At 35.5% G+C, this 16,136-nt stretch overlaps 1 protein-coding gene across 5 annotated transcripts in view; it reads left to right on the top strand.

Annotated features, from left to right (window-relative positions):
• Positions 1-16,136, top strand: part of MYPN (myopalladin) — a 119,796-nt gene that overhangs the window by 13,456 nt on the left and 90,204 nt on the right. The window contains exon 1 of one of the 5 annotated variants that reach the window (XM_045437570.1): positions 1,043-1,153. The exons of the other annotated variants lie outside the window; for them this stretch is intronic. The gene's annotated coding sequence lies outside the window, so the exon portion shown is untranslated. Of the gene's footprint in view, positions 1-1,042; positions 1,154-16,136 lie in introns of those variants that run through there. 5 annotated transcript variants of the gene reach the window in all.

A 16,136-nucleotide genomic window follows, 5' to 3' on the forward strand; every position in this document is an offset into this window, starting at 1 on the left:
AGTATATTCATAGAATAATGTGAAGTCCAGTTTTACTGATTAGCTGAATGAGTGAAACCATTGATTGCATCAAAACAAGTCTCAACAGGAATTTATAAGCCCTGCCTCTTTGAGTCTTTATGTGTATTGAAATATCTTGTAAGTTCTTTGAAGACAGGGTCTCTATCTTATCAATTTTTGTATTCCTAGGCCTTAACAGCACAGAATACAGTAGAAGTTTGATAAGTCTCTGTTATCAAGATTACGTTAGTGAAATACATATCTGCTTTGGCTTATTATTGTATCTCTATGATCTAGGGCAACCTCTTTTTTTAATAATTACATTTAAAATTTTTTAATTCCAGTACAATATACAGCGTTCTATTAGTTTCAGATGTGACTCAATAGTTCTATACATTACTCTGTGCTCATCAAGGTAAGTGTACCCTTTTTTTTTAATACATTTTTTTAAAGTTGATTTTTGAGAGAGACAGAGCATGAGAGGGGGAGGGGCAGAGAGAGAGGGAGACACAGAATCTGAAGCAGGCTCCAGGCTCTGAGCTGTCAGCACAGAGCCCGACATGGGGTTCAAACCCACAAACCACAGGATCATGATTTAAGCCGAATTTGGATGCTTAATGGACTGAGCCACCCAGGTGCCCCAAAGTGAAGGTACTCTTAATCCCCTTCACCTGTTTCACCCATCCCTAATGCAACATCTTATCCACAGTAAAAACTCAGGAAATATTTTTTATATAAAAAGGATTTTGTATCTGGATACTGGAAGGTACAATTAATCCAATATAAAAAAGTTTTCCTTGTTCCCTTGGATTCAGAAATAAATTCAGATTAAAGTAAGCATAATTCTGAAAGATGTCTTATTTATTACTATGAAATAGCTCAACTTCACAGAGGTGGAAAGGTGGAGAAGAAGGGAGAGAAGTTGGAAACAAACAAGTGAGGCTCATAGAAGAAAATAGCTTCTCCAAGGGGAGCCACATGCTCTGATACCCATGGCAGCCGCATGAGGAAGCAGCCTAAAATTAGCAGAATGGGCAAGCCCAGGAAGGGAAAGCCACAGCAGCTTGCCCTGCCCTCAATAAGTGAAGTGAAGGGCCGGCAGCCCTGGGGGAACCCTCCTTAGCCCATGGAGCTCCACTGCAGTTTGTGTGAGGTAAGGCCCTCCTTTGGAACTCACCTTGGGAGGTAAAGCAAGAGACTTCCTAAAGGGGATATCCAGTCAATTGAAAGCTTTAATATTGCCTAGTAAAGAGGTGCCTCCAGGAATCTAATGATTAATAGAGCAATAAGAGTATTCTTATATCCATCCTCACACGAGGTATTCAACTGAACCACCCCTTTTTACCTTGTTGAATTGAGGCTCTCTAGGGTATGTAGATGCTGTTCTGTGTTTTGTTTTGTTTTGTTTTGTTTTGTTTTGTTTTGTTTTGTTTTTAGGTGTTGGAGTAAAGGGAGGAGTCTGTCCTAAAAAAAATTGTAAAACCATGTGGAAGAGGAGTAAGGAAAAGGTATCCCCAAGTGGCATAAAAAATGGATGAGATACTATAGAACCAAAAAGGAAAGATCAGAGATAACACAAATAGGACTCAGTGAGCAACAGTGTGCATTTTTCATAGATGAAGCACAGAGTGGTTGAGCTGGCTGAGGGCAGACAATAGAATCCTGGAGGGGGGCCAGGATTTTCTCAGTGTTATTATTTCATAAGAAGAGATCAGTGATTTATTTTATGATGCACATATGTTATTCCCAGTGGGGGTATTCATCTATCATTCTCCATGGTTTCTGTGAGTTCCTGTTTTCTGGAGATTTCATTTTTGTATTTACCTATTGCTTTTTGAAGTTACAATCATTAATGGTAAAAATTCCTATGCTATTAAAAGGGTGTCTCACAGGGTTGATCTGAAACGATTGAATGCAATTAGCAGAAATTCAGAACTACTGAAAAATTACAACTGTATTGAAATATAATTCACATACCACACAATGAACATACTTAAGGTGTACAGTTCAGTCGTCTTTAGATTATTTACAGAATTTTACAATCATTGCCACAGTTTTAGAACATTTCATCACCCCCTGCCACAAAAACAAAAACAAAAATAAACTCATACCCAAAAACAGCCACTCCTTTTTTCTTTTTCTTTTTTAAATTTTTTTTTTCAACGTTTATTTATTTTTGGGACAGAGAGAGACAGAGCATGAACGGGGGAGGGGCAGAGAGAGAGGGAGACACAGAATCGGAAACAGGCTCCAGGCTCTGAGCCATCAGCCCAGAGCCAGACGCGGGGCTCGAACTCACGGACCGCGAGATCGTGACCTGGCTGAAGTCGGACGCTTAACCGACTGCGCCACCCAGGCGCCCCGCCACTCCTTTTTTCAACCAACACTTGCCTCTGCCACAGCTCTAGGCAACCATGGATCTACTTTCTGTTTCTATAGAGTTGCCTGTTCTGGACATTTCATTTAAATGTAATCATACAGTATGTAGTCTTCTGTAAGCTTTTTGGTAGGGTCAGGGGTAATGTTTAAATGTGTAGCTACAAAGAAGAGAACTCTTTTCCGCTGGGAGTATTAACCATTGGTTCATCCTAAAGGAGAACTGTCATTGCCTCCAGCCTCCATTGAGAGTGAGCGTTTATAGCCCATTACTCTAAGAGTATTCAGTTATAGTGGCACTTCAGTGCTATATGTAATTATGTGATTAATAAATGCTTTTCAGTAAGGATCATTTTTATTTCAAGATAATCTTGGATATGACCTGATGGGGTGAAGCTCAATACTTCAAGATATCATTAGATGGTGCACGTCTAAATAATAAATAATAGTAAATAATAAATGAAGTAAGATGTAGTGTGTCTAGAACACTGCCTGGCAGGTATTAGATTCTTAGTATATAGCCATATTTTCCTCTACCCTACTTTCAATGTCAAACATTTGCTCATACTATAAAACATACAGAGCAGATTTGAAGAAAATCTTAACCTAGCAGAGTGCTTTAAACATACTAGTTACTCAATAAATGCTTCTTAAAACAAAGAAGGAAGATACAGTCATGGATGTGAGCATTTTACAGCTATGATATTATTTCGTAAAGGCTGTGGAAAACAGTTTAATATGCTGGACTAGGAGGCACCAATTATAATTCCAAGTTCAGGCTGATATCAACTTCAGTCTTGGATAACTGACTTACTTTCTCTGATTCTCAATTTATCTACGACTCCAGACTGAGAATGATATGTTGGATCACAGCTAAAATGCCATCCCCATTGTTCATACTGTGGAAATATCTCATGGCAAGGTCTCCAAGACACTCTGCCCTGTATTTATTTCATGCTAAAGGTCACACACTGAATTATAAGATTGCTTCTTAGGGAAGTCCATTTAGTTGTCCTAAGATCTTATGGCTTGTAATTACCTTGATAAAATCACTAGGTTCTATTACCTGGCCTTCAACTGTCCAAACTCAGAAACCTAATTTGTTTTTCAAAACTTCTTACAGCGATCCAGTCCTTTAGCAAAGTACTTACATTAACCAAACTCCCACAAAAGTAATACATCCAACATTCCAATTTGTTAATTTACAACAAGAAAGATGGCTTTAGAGCAAACCAAATGTTATATTCTCCTATCAACTTTTTTCTCTAAAAGAAAATCTATTAGGGGTGCCTGGGTGGCTTGGTCGGCTAAGTGTTCTACTTCGGCTCAGGTCATGATCTCACGGTTCATGGGTTCAAGCCCCGCATAGGGCTCTGTGCTGACCGCTTGCTCAGAACCTGGAGCCTCCCCCGCTCACGCTCTGTCTCATTCTGTCTCTCAAAAATAAATAAATGTTAAAAAAATAAATAAAAAATTAAAGACAGAAATCTATTTAAAAAAAATAATAAATTTAAATCAGAATGCTGCTGCAGGAGCATGGATTGGAACAAAGCAGGTAATTGGCCACAGCATCTGGCAGCTTTGGCCTGGGGCTCCCAGCACCACTGTCAGGAACAGACAGGGCTCTCTCTTGACTGAACACTGCTGATTGTTTCTTCTTTGATTTCCCTTTCTTACTTGTCACTCTGATCACTTCCTCAGATATAGATATAGATGTAGATGTAAATACAGATAAAATGTAGACATGTATTTATATTTATATTCACACATATTTTTGATAGATATATAACATCAATTAGGCTATAGCCAAATTTTGCTCTTTTTTTCTTCTGGTGTCCTTGGAATTTTTTTTGTTTTTGTTCCTGGTGTTTTGTTTTGTTTTGGGTTTTTGGGGTTTTTTTTGCCTTTAAGGGATACTTTTACTATTTTTCTCTTTATAAATATAACACATTCTTATTAGAAGTATTTAAAAAGTACAGCTGAGAAAAAATAGGAGAGAAAAACCTTCCATAATTCCACTACCTAAATATAACCATTTAACATTTTGGAATATTTTACTTCAGAATTTTACAAAATAAGAGTCATATTATAAACACTGTTTTGAAGACTGCTTTTTTTTTGTTACATTTTACATATCATAATTATCTTTCTATGTTAAAAAATGTATGCTTTGGGGGCACCTGAGTGGCTCAGTAGGTTAAATATCCAACTTCAGCTCAGGTTATGATCTAGCAGTTCACCAGTTCAAGCCCCACATCAGGCTCTGTGCTAACAAACAGTTCAAAACCTGGAGCCTGCTTCCAATTCCATGTGTGTCTCTGGCTCTCTGCCCCTCCCCTACTCACTCCCTGTCTCTCTCAAAAATAAATAAAAACATTTTAAAAAGTATGCTGCCTTTAATTTTTTTGCAGTTACAAACAGTTCTTTATGAACATCCTTAGAACTATATTGGAATGATAGTTGTTCTTAAAGTGTCTAAATTTACATGCATTAGTCATTGTATGCTGATTTTCTATTTTAATTTTTGGAGTGTTTGAGGTGCTCTGCTGATACCTCCATGTGTTTCCTGTAATATAAAATTCTATCATATTTATATATCACTTTCAAAGGTTTTTGTTTTTATCTCACATTTAGAATGTAAATACTTTACATGTATATTTGTAAACTCCTGAAATAAACAAAACATCTTCTTCACTTTTCAGTAACTGAAAAGATGAATTAACTGAAGCCTATAGAATGATTTGCTCAAGGTCATATAGCTAGAGAGAGAGAGATGGAGTTAGAACCCGCTTTTTTTCTTAGGTCAGTGATTTACAGCTTGTGGTTAAGACCCTCAGACAGCCATGGAGCAATTATAATTGGTCCACAAATCCATGTGTACATTTGTACATTCTGTCTGAAAACAGAATAAACATATAATTTACTAGATAGTATTATAATTAATAAAACATAAATTTGTTGGAAATAATTATTAAATTAATGGTTGCTTCTTGATATGTATTGTCTAAATCAATACATTAAAAATTACATTTATTATCACTCGAGAGATCCACAACATTTTTAAAATTAAATTTACATTGGATTGAAAGTGGGAAATATGAGACCTTTTTTTAAGTTTATTTACTTATTTTGAGAGAGAGAGAGAGGGAGCGTGCACGTGCGTGTACCAGCCTGGGAGGGGCAAAGAGAACCCCAAGCAGGCTTTCCGCTATGAGCACAGAGCCCCATGTGGGGCTTGATCCCAGGAACCATGAGATTATGACCTGAGCCGAAATCAAAGGTTGGACACTTAACTGACTGAGCCACCCAGGTGTCCTCACAATACTTTTTAATTCCTCCTTGTATTTAAAAGAATTAGGAAACTGCTTTTAGCTTTGCTGTAGTTCACTGTGTTTGCTCTCACATATTATAAAGTGCCTTTCAACTCTTGACAAAACCATGCTATAAAAATATAGCCAGCAGTATTTTATCACAAATAAAAATCCCCTTGTGATATGTAAATTGTGCTGCCCTGAAATAATCTTACTGGGTCTTGTTCTTTAGAACTTTCAAAGAAAACAAACAAACAAACAAAATAAGTGGTTACAACTGTGTAAAGATGAAAGGAGGTGAGACATGAAAGGCATGCCAATGACTCTTTCTTGCCATAGTTTGCAGAATTGTCCTGGGCACTGGCAAGGTAGAAGATCCAATCATAAATCACATCACAGCCTGGAGGCCCCTGTCTCCTATCCGAAGTACAAGCCATTTCACAACTCTACAAACTCAGACTACCTAGAACTAGCCTACTGTAGACCCTCAAGGCAGAATCCTTACACTTCAGAGACTGATGAGAAATGAACAATTTAAGAAAATTTCCCCTAAGCTTTCTTTAAAAACACAAAAAGATTTTTGCGTGTTCATAATAGGTTACCTGGAACTGTAAGGGGTCAAATTTATAGGAATAAAAAATAAAATGGTTGCCAGGGCTAGATGTAAAGGGGAATAAGGGGTTATTGTTTAATGGGTACAGAGTTTCAGTTTTGCAAGATGAAAAAAGTTCTGGAGATGGAAGGTGGGGATGATTATGCAACATTAATGTACTTAATACCATACACTTAAAAATGGTTAAAATGGTAAATTTATGTTATGTATATGTTACCACAATTAAAAATAAGTAAATTTGGGGGGCACCTGGGTGGCTCAGTAGGTTAAGCGTCTAACTCTTGACTTCCACTCAGGTTGTAATGTCATGGTTCATGAGATCAAGCCCCATGTCAGTCTCTCTCTCTCTCTCTTTCTCTCTCTCTCTCTCAAAAATAAATAAACATTACAAAATTATTAAAAAATATATCTAAATCTGATGTATCTTATTATGCATGATCTTTCTATGCATTCAACATTAGTCTATTAGATAATTCAGAATCATGGAAAAACTCAGATATTCCTTACTTCCCTACCTTCCTCCTATCTAAATCACTTAGCCTTAATAATTCTTTTGTTAGCCTAAGTTGAATACCAATATTATGCTGACATCCTTTTTTACATGAGATGAGAAATAAGATATTTACCAGTACCCTCAATTATTATTTTCTTGTCATAAAGCACATACCATAGAGTGGATATACTGCTCTGATATTTGTCACCACTCTACTTATTTGGCTAAAGAAGGCTCGTTTGATACCTGGGTTGTCAGATCAAATTATAATTTAAATCCTTTAGCTATGTTTAGCCCATTGGCAGTGGGTGAGTTGAGAATTTAGAATTCAGAAGCAGATGGTTTAGGAACACGGTAACTAGATATGAAGCATTTTACCTCTATGTCATTGGTTTGAATCTGAACTTGGTTGATCACTATTGGTGTTCTATACAACATGTAAGTGATCTGATTTGAATCCCAAAGGCACAGCACCCCATGTTACAAAAACTCATCACTCTTGGCACTAATTGGCATTCTTGTTGTCAGCGTCAGGAGAGAAGCCAAGGACTGAATCAGTCTGGAAACCTGAACTGCTGTGTCTGAGTCATCAGTCTAGGAGGCTCATTCAGCCTTTGGCCTTTCCTTTGGGTTCACAGCTTAGCACAACCATGTCTACTTCACTCCCTGTGACTTCACAAAGCTAGATTAACAGATAAATACTTAAAATATATCTTTTTATAATGAAAATGTGAGTCATGGTGGTTAACATTTATTGGCCACTTGCTAGAAGCTAGGCACTGTTCTAAGAGTACTAACTCACTTAATTCTCACAGCAGTCCAATGATGTAGATACTATTATTTCCTCCATTTTTTAGAGATGAGGAAACAGATTAAATAATTTGCCTAATGATTCTCAGATAATGAGTGATGTAGTTGGAAGCCAACTCTCAATACGATTATTCTCTGCCTAATTACCACATTTATTTGATTTTTTTTTTACCATTTTACTATACCACAATATATTGTTTTTAATTCTGTGTGCAAACCAAGAAGCATATATTAATGTCTCAACTTTAAAATTATTCATCTCTCTCTACTAGTCATTATTATTATTTGTTTCTGAGAGAGGTGATGAATCTTTTCTTAAATTTGATTCATGTGCATCATTATTCTAAGTTTAAGGTACTTAAAGATATTGATTTTACAATTACTTTTCTGCTCATCTATTTTTTCATTGTTTGAGCTAAACATTACCTGAACTTGGAAACATTCTCTCACCTTATCTTTCTAAATTAATAGAGGAGAGATAATCAAATAAAATAAAACCCTGTCAATCACTCTATCCCAATGTAAATATAGTAAATGATCACCCAAATCTCACAGTTGCTATTCATGCCAGATAAGATGGCAGATAAGAATATTTTTGAAAATCTGGTCTCTATTTTATGAGATTTCCCAGTAGTTAAGGAGAAAGTTTTTAGTACATTGAAATGAATGACCTTTAAAATAAAGTTCATGAGCAAATAGATTGTTTTAATGAATAACATAAAATCATTGGTTCTCATGAATACTCTAAGACTCAGTAACTTTGCTATAACTACCATCTAGAAATAGAAAATTATCTATAATTACTTTTTATGTTTCTTTAAGTTGCCATCTATACTCAGTTACTCAAAGCATGTTGTCTCATTTGGCATATACTTATTGTTCCAATTTTGCCAACAGATAAAGCTTGGGGTGTCCCCCCAAATAACTCTTATTGAATTAAATTAATAATGTAGACTTGGCAATCGGGGTTTTACTGTTAACACATATCTACATGTAGTATGGGAATTCTAGTGCTTAATTTTCTTCTGTACAAAATAATCATAATAAAGACTTCAAGGGCAGTACTGTTGGTTTGGTTTCATATTTGTTGTTGTTTTTATTAAAGCCTGATTACCAATATATGATGGTAAATAACCTCAAAAAGATGAAAGGCTAAGCATATGCCTACTTAAAATATAGTAACCATATGGTCTCTCGTGTCTAATTTCACTACATCTAGTAATTTGCAGATAGAGATGCACAGAGGGACTTGTCATTTATTTATTTATTGCTTCAATACCTTTAAGTTGTTTCTTTGGTCAAAGATCGTGAACCATCCAAATTTCCAAGGACTCAGAAGGACTCAGAAGGACTTTGTAGAAAATCAACATAACCCCAGTATCACTGGAGATCTCCTTCTTGTTATTCTATATCTTCTGAGTTGTTTTGTTTTGTTTTGTTTTGTTTTGTTTCAAATTGATTCCTAAAGGCATTACTAATAGCATCAATTCCTCTAAAAGGTAGTGTGGTGTAGTAGAGAAGAGCTTGGGCTTTGGCGTCATGTAGAGCTGGGTGTGAATCACAGCTCTGAGTGGCCTTGTGCAAACTTTTTCTCTGATCTTCAGTTTCCTCCTCCATAAAAATAGTATAATAATATAGTATACCTTGGACAATCTCAAGGTGTGCTTCCTGAGACTTTTTCAGATCCCTGAATTTGCAAAACCACAGTACTATATAATCTTTTCAGTTTCATCCTCCATAAAATGGGGATAATGACCCATACTTCCTGGGCTGTCAAATTAAATTATGTATTAAATATGAACAACAAAGCTTGGTTGATGTGGACACTGGGCTGGTTCAGCTAGCATCATTCAGAGAGCTAAGTAATTCATTCTGACTTTTCTGCCTTTTCTGCCTTTCAGGACATCCAATTTGTAGTCAGTCACAAACAGATGAACTCTTAATCTAAATTAGAGACTATTATGTGTATTTTAAGTGTACTTCTTATTTCTGGGAAAATAGGGAGCTCAGTCTGTGACTTGACCCTTAAAACCAGAGCATGAGAGTAGACAGAACTGCCCCTCAGCATTGGGCAGTAGGGTCCTGAAGACCCAAACTCAAAGAAGCAGTCTATGGAAGCAAAAAAGAGTTTGATTTTATGGAGTAAACAGAAGGCAAGGACCTGATGAAAAGCAAAAGTTATGCAAAGGTTAAAGGTGGGGGGGGGGGTGCAGCAAAAATAGTAGTAAGCCAGTTCAAGAGGATGCAAAGGAATGAAAGTGCCTCTTTGGAACACCTACGGAAGAACTCTTAAGCAAGCTTGGGCAAACTCCAAACCTTTTCCAAAAGCAAGAGTCTGGCATATCAATTATCTTAGGAACTGTGAGCATCCGTTGAGCCAAAGCACATATAGTTCTTCACTTGATGACTGGTGCACAATGAGCATCCAATAATTTTTAGCTCCCTTTCTCAACGGAACTGATGCTTAATAGTATTTCTGTGTTAAACTAATATCATAACCACCAATGACAAATCAGTTAATGGTGCTGAGACTTTAGGTCATTTAATCTTTCCTGAAACACAATAAATGTTCAGTAAATATTTGTAGAATTGAGTGAATAATTTAGAACAACTCAACAATTAATGCATCGTTTCATGGCATGCTATAGAGAAATATTTATTAAGTGCCTACTTTGTGCCATGCCATGAGACCAGAACTCTGTAGCCCTTAGAGAAATTTTTTTATGGCTCTAATTCTCAAGGAGTTGATCTAGTTAAATAGATAAACATAAATACATACATGAAAAAATTAGTTTGGCTCAGTAATATGAGTAATATTACAGCTACTAGTTGTTTACTTACATAAAAATTTGAAGAAACAATGAACAAAGGCAGAAAGGAAAGAAAAGGCCAGGAAATATTGGTGAAACTTTTTGGAGACCATATTTGTGTAGAAGAAGGACAGGTAAAACCAGAAAGGTTGTTTATATTTTATGGGATTGAGATAATCACATTTCTGTTTATACTAAGCCTTTCTTATTCTTGGTTGAAATTTGCACAAAACTGACAGGCAAGTGGACTATGTACAAATAGATTTATCCCCAGCTCAGTTTACACCATGGTAAATTTTTGTGTTTAACTTCTCTGTGACATTATATATGTACTTATCCCTTTTATTGACATTATCATCCACATTTTAAATTAAAGCTATTATCTAGGCTAGAAATAAAAGGAAAGTAGGTCTAAGATATTAACAGACTCGGTTTTAACAATTCATTCTCAGTTTGGAATGAAAAGCAATTGGATGATGAGCAGAATGAATGAAAAGGCAAAACAAGAAAACATTTTTCAGGTCTTCCTGCATTTAAGTATGCTGTCTTTATTTGATAGGAAAACTAAAGCAAGAAACACCAAATGGATAGATCCACATGCAAATAAAAATGTAAATTTGGTTAAGGATATAAAATACAAACTCCTTCTGAGTTTTTCATGGTTTATATTCTCCAAACTCTTCTTCTGTACTCTTCCCTCCTTGCCAACAAATCGCTTCCATTTAACATTTACTCATTTCATGGTTTACTCAATTCAGATTTTGGATGATAAGATAACTACTCAGGAATGTGTATTGGCCCTTGCTATTTCAGTTAACCAATTTTATTAAATCTTCTTTGAGAACATAGCCCTAGACATAGTCATATGCTATTTTTCTGTGTTCTGGCTTCTGTTAGAGAAATGCCAAATTTCCAAAATCAAAGTCATAGCTTTAATAACCCTTTGCCCATCAATACATATAAAAATAATGGTGACTTTCCTTCTTTGGGTGATTTCTGATTTTTGAACTAACCTGCATAATTGAATTGCTCTTCATGAAAATGCAGTGAGAGCCAATTGAAAGATAATTTGTTTTAAACTAAAGCACCTATGTTTGAATTCACTCAGCTGTGCAGGTTTCTGGTTGGGTGACTTGGGGAAAACTAAATTTCTTTAAACCTTCATTTCCTCCTTATAACTCACAAGTAACATACCTTGTAGGGTTGCTCCAAGTATTGCTCCCAGCTTAGAGTACACTCGGAAGAAATGTTAATTCCCATTTCCTTTCCTTCATATCGTTAGTGTTAATGTGATTATTTGGGTCATGTGTAAGAACACTGAACTTTGTTTTTGGCTTGCTGAGCTATCAGTGCTGCCCAAAAATAGAATCTGAGTGGAATCACCCAGAGCCTGGCATACTGGCATTTAAGATATTCAGTGCTAATGTTATTAAGAGAGAATATTTCAACTGTTGTTTCCTATCCCTAACTTGCAAAATATTTATTGACCCATATCACTGTGCTGAGAAGTAACACCAGAGCACTTAAATTTACTTTCAGAAGAGCAAAGCTTTTAAATGGTCTCAGCAAGATGACTATCATAAACAGAAACAAAAAAACAGTAAGTCTGTCAAAGCATTCAGACTGTCTTCCAATGCCCTACCTTTCAGCATTAATACCCAATGCTTCATTCTTTATAACAATTCATGTTCTCAGCTAAAATATCGCAGATAGAGTCTGTCTGAGAGCATTTGCCTTTTTCCTTCTATATTTTCTCCTCTTTTTGTTCACTTATTTAGTCATACAAAAAAACTTCAGAGGTTGTTTCAGTCAGAAAAATTATAAACTTAAAATTCTATATAGCATTCTTCTAAAATGCTGACTAAAAGAGAGTATGTTATTTGTTCATTTTTATCCCTAATTTTTTTTCACAAGTACACTAGAAATGTGAGTATTTAAATATTTGCAGTGGCTATGAACATAGACTTATAGTTGGCCTTATGTTTAATCCTGGCTCAGTTACTCATTTGTGTGACATTGGGCAAATTTTTAACCTCTAAGCTTCAGGTTCTGATCTGTAAATTGTGAATTATAACAGTATCTACTTCATTGACTGTTGGAGGAATACATGAAATAAAGCACAATGTCCATAAAGAGGTTAGCCTAGTAACCAGCACAGAGCTAAGAAATGTTAACTTATTTCTACTGAGATGATATGTTTATATGCGTGCTATTATAATCATATTAATGTGGTAAGAAGTGGGAATCAACTGTATACTCGGGATTACATACATGATACTAATTTTTTTAAATTTCTTCAGTAACTTAGTGTTAATCACAGATGCTCTTTTTAAAAATTCTGGGAAGCAGATTTTTTTTTTAAGTTTATTCTGAGAGAGAGAAAGAACGCACATGCGTGCATGGGAGAAGAGCAGAGAGAGGGAGAGAGAGAGAATTCCAAGCAGGTTCTGCACTGTCAGTCAGGCTCAAATCCACAAACCTGTGAGATCAAGTATTGAGCTGAAACTAAGAGCTGGATGTTTAACCGACGGAGCCACCCAGGCGCCCTGGGATGCAAATTTTCTTATTGGAAAAATAAATTTTTTCTAAAAAGTGTAAACGTTGAGGGGGCTCCTGGGTGGCTCAGTCAGTTAAGCATCTGATTTCAGCACAGATCATTATCTCATGGCTTGTGGGTTCGAGCCTTGCCTCGGGCTCTCTGCTAACAACTCAGAGCCTGGAGCTTGCTTCAAATTCTGTGTCTCCTTCCCTCTCTCTCTCTCTGCCCCACCCCTGCTCACACTCTGTCTCTTGGTCTCTCAAAAATCAATAAACATTAAAAAAATTTTTTTGTTTAAAGTGTAGACATTGATGTGTTCTCTGTATCAAAAGCACAAAGAAGTCCTATTGTGTTTTCGTGGAAACCACATAGTAAAGCTATAATCTAATTACTCTAAAATTGGAGGCACACACATTAAGTATTATAATAGTTGTTTTCCCATATTTACTTTAATAAATGTATTAACCATATTCTTAGTTTTATATCAAAAAAGGGTATTTACACATGTCATATGCATCCTGTGTATGGATATTTTGTCCATTCTTATGCTTCATTCTTTAAAATTCCATCATTACTATCCTTTTCATCTAATCTAATGAAAGATCAAGAAAGTCTATTTCCTTAGTCATCTTAGTCATTATCCACCCCCACCATCCCTCCAGGATAAGAACATCGTGCAGACTGAGTTATTAAAGTTGATCTCAAAGAGCAATCTGTTCTAAACGACTGTCCCCTGGATCTGCCACGGAACCCTGTAAATACCCTTCATTACTCTGTTGGGGTGGTATCACATTTCCTTCATGATACTTCTGTGGCTGACACAGTTAGGCAGTGAGATTTGGACTTTGGATGATCCTGGTTGATTGATATCGGAATGGCGCTTCTCCTCCAGGTAAACACAGATTTACTTTTCAGGATAACATTTTAAAGTAGGTGTTCTGTTTATAGTTTTAAAAAATGTTTTTAGTTTTAAAAACTAAAAAGATTTTCAGCTTATAGCTTTTTTTTAATGTTTTCGATTTTAGTTTTGGGCCAGCATTTTCAATACCGTTTAGACGAAAAAGAAGTTTTGCAAGGATTTAACTGTATTTCTCAATTACATTGTATCAGGGGGTTTGTATAAGACTCTCAATAATCCACCATACATACCTCTTTTTGGATGGACAAGAACTTGTCTTTGGCATATTATTCTCATTAACAAAGGTTAGGAGATACATACATGTCTCTGTCCTTTAAAAATAAGATATAGAGGGTTTTTTTCTTTTTGTCTGATATGAGAGGGGGGTAAGTCAATGTAAATATATTAACTTTAAGCAAAACTTATTGAAAGTTTGGTATATGTGAGCAATTTCTTCTAAAGTATTAAAATCCATAGCAATATAGGAAAATAAGAAATATAAAATTTCACACAAATCTACTAGCACGGACATTTTCGGATGCTTATCCTCCAAGTGAAGACTTCCTCTGTCATAGATCTCCCAGATTCCTTGGTATTGCTGTGGATCATCCCAATGTGAGTAAATTGTTTCTGTAGCTGAGTGACTGAATTAAGAAAACAGCTGAAGGCAAGCACCGGATCATGTTCAAACCACAATAAACACATGTGTTGGACAGGCCACTCAACTTTCTGAGGAAGGCTTAGGGCATGTAACCTCGTGTTTACTTGTCACTTATGAAATTTCTTTTTAACTCTGTTGGAATGTTTTTTTTTAAGTTTTAAAAATTATTCTTTGTATCAGTAAACACTGGTAAAATCTGAGTAGGTTTGTGGTACAATGTTTACATAAGTACTATGATGATACCCAGGTTAGAGGCTGTGTTACTTGGGAGAAAAACTAATTTTAAAAAACGAGAATCTAGAATACAAGTTTGATGTATTGTAAGCAAAATGTCCACAGTTGCCAAGTAATATTTATTTTAAATATTTACATCCAGTTTTTTTTTCAAAGAGTTCAGAAAATTGTGTACACTATCTTCTCATGGCATAGTTTGTATGGAAGTAGAAATGTGTTTACTTACAGTGTGTGCATGCATTTCCTTTTAGAAAATCAAATCGTAGCACATTTATGTGTTATCTGAAATAGAGGTGCCACTTTCCTACATCCCTAACAAAGACCTAGCAGCAGTTATATTGATTAGGCCTCAAGGTCTGAGTGGGATAGAGGTGAAGATCTTACCTTTAAATAAAAAGATACTGTTGGAGCCGTATAAATAGAAATATATGCAGAAACACAATTAAGTAGCCTTGAGGTTGGTATCAGCACAGGATTAGGTAAGAGAACAAAGGAATCTGTCATTAGAGAACTGGATTACTATGGTAATAAAAACAACCTATCCACAAAATCCAGTTCTTTTGGTACCATTTTCCCTCCCCAGTAATAGTACTTTCAATTTGTACTACTGAAAAGTTGTCCTGAATTTTTTTTCACTTTGCCTGTGTAAATACAAAGCTCCATAAAAAAGTAGTGAAACCTCTGATGTTTCACAATAAACAAAGAAATTTTACATTTAGTCAGTATACAATAGGGATTCTCAAGACGACTGAAAAGAGTAAAGAGATCTCATAGTAAATTCCATAAGGTCAAGAATTTTGGTTTATTTTGTGCACATACCCAGCACCTGGTACATAATAGGCATTAGGTAAATTTTTGTTGAATAAATGAATGGGAAGAATTCCTATAAACCACTGGGTGATTTAATTAAGAAGCTAGCTGTAAGCCAATGTATTTTAGGCTAGCCAAATCTAAGGATGATCCTTTTAAAAAATAACCAATGACATCTGAATTTTCAAAACCCAGGCTGCTGCCAAGATTAATGATGTTATAGCATACTTAATCTGTACTAAGCAATGGGGTTAACTTCTTTTTCCTCAAATTTCTATTCTGAAAATGTATGAAATTAATATCAAAAAAACTATACTTTGACAAAGTAGGTTTTGAGCAGATGTTGGTTTGGTTAAGCATTATTTTTATTGATTGGCAATGCTTGTGAAAAAAGACATATGGCATAGACTTTTTCAAAATAATATACAAAATGTTATTCTAGATACTAATACAAGAATAGGAATTGTAATCTATTTTATTACATAGTAGTTTTGACTTTTAAACAATATCTGATTAGTTTTTCTGATGAAGTTTGTTCAAACTAATTTGTTACTGGGTTTATTCTCAGGCAGATGTTTCTT

This window comes from Leopardus geoffroyi, chromosome D2, assembly GCF_018350155.1.
Source record: "Leopardus geoffroyi isolate Oge1 chromosome D2, O.geoffroyi_Oge1_pat1.0, whole genome shotgun sequence".
NCBI classification, from domain to species: Eukaryota; Metazoa; Chordata; class Mammalia; order Carnivora; family Felidae; genus Leopardus; species Leopardus geoffroyi.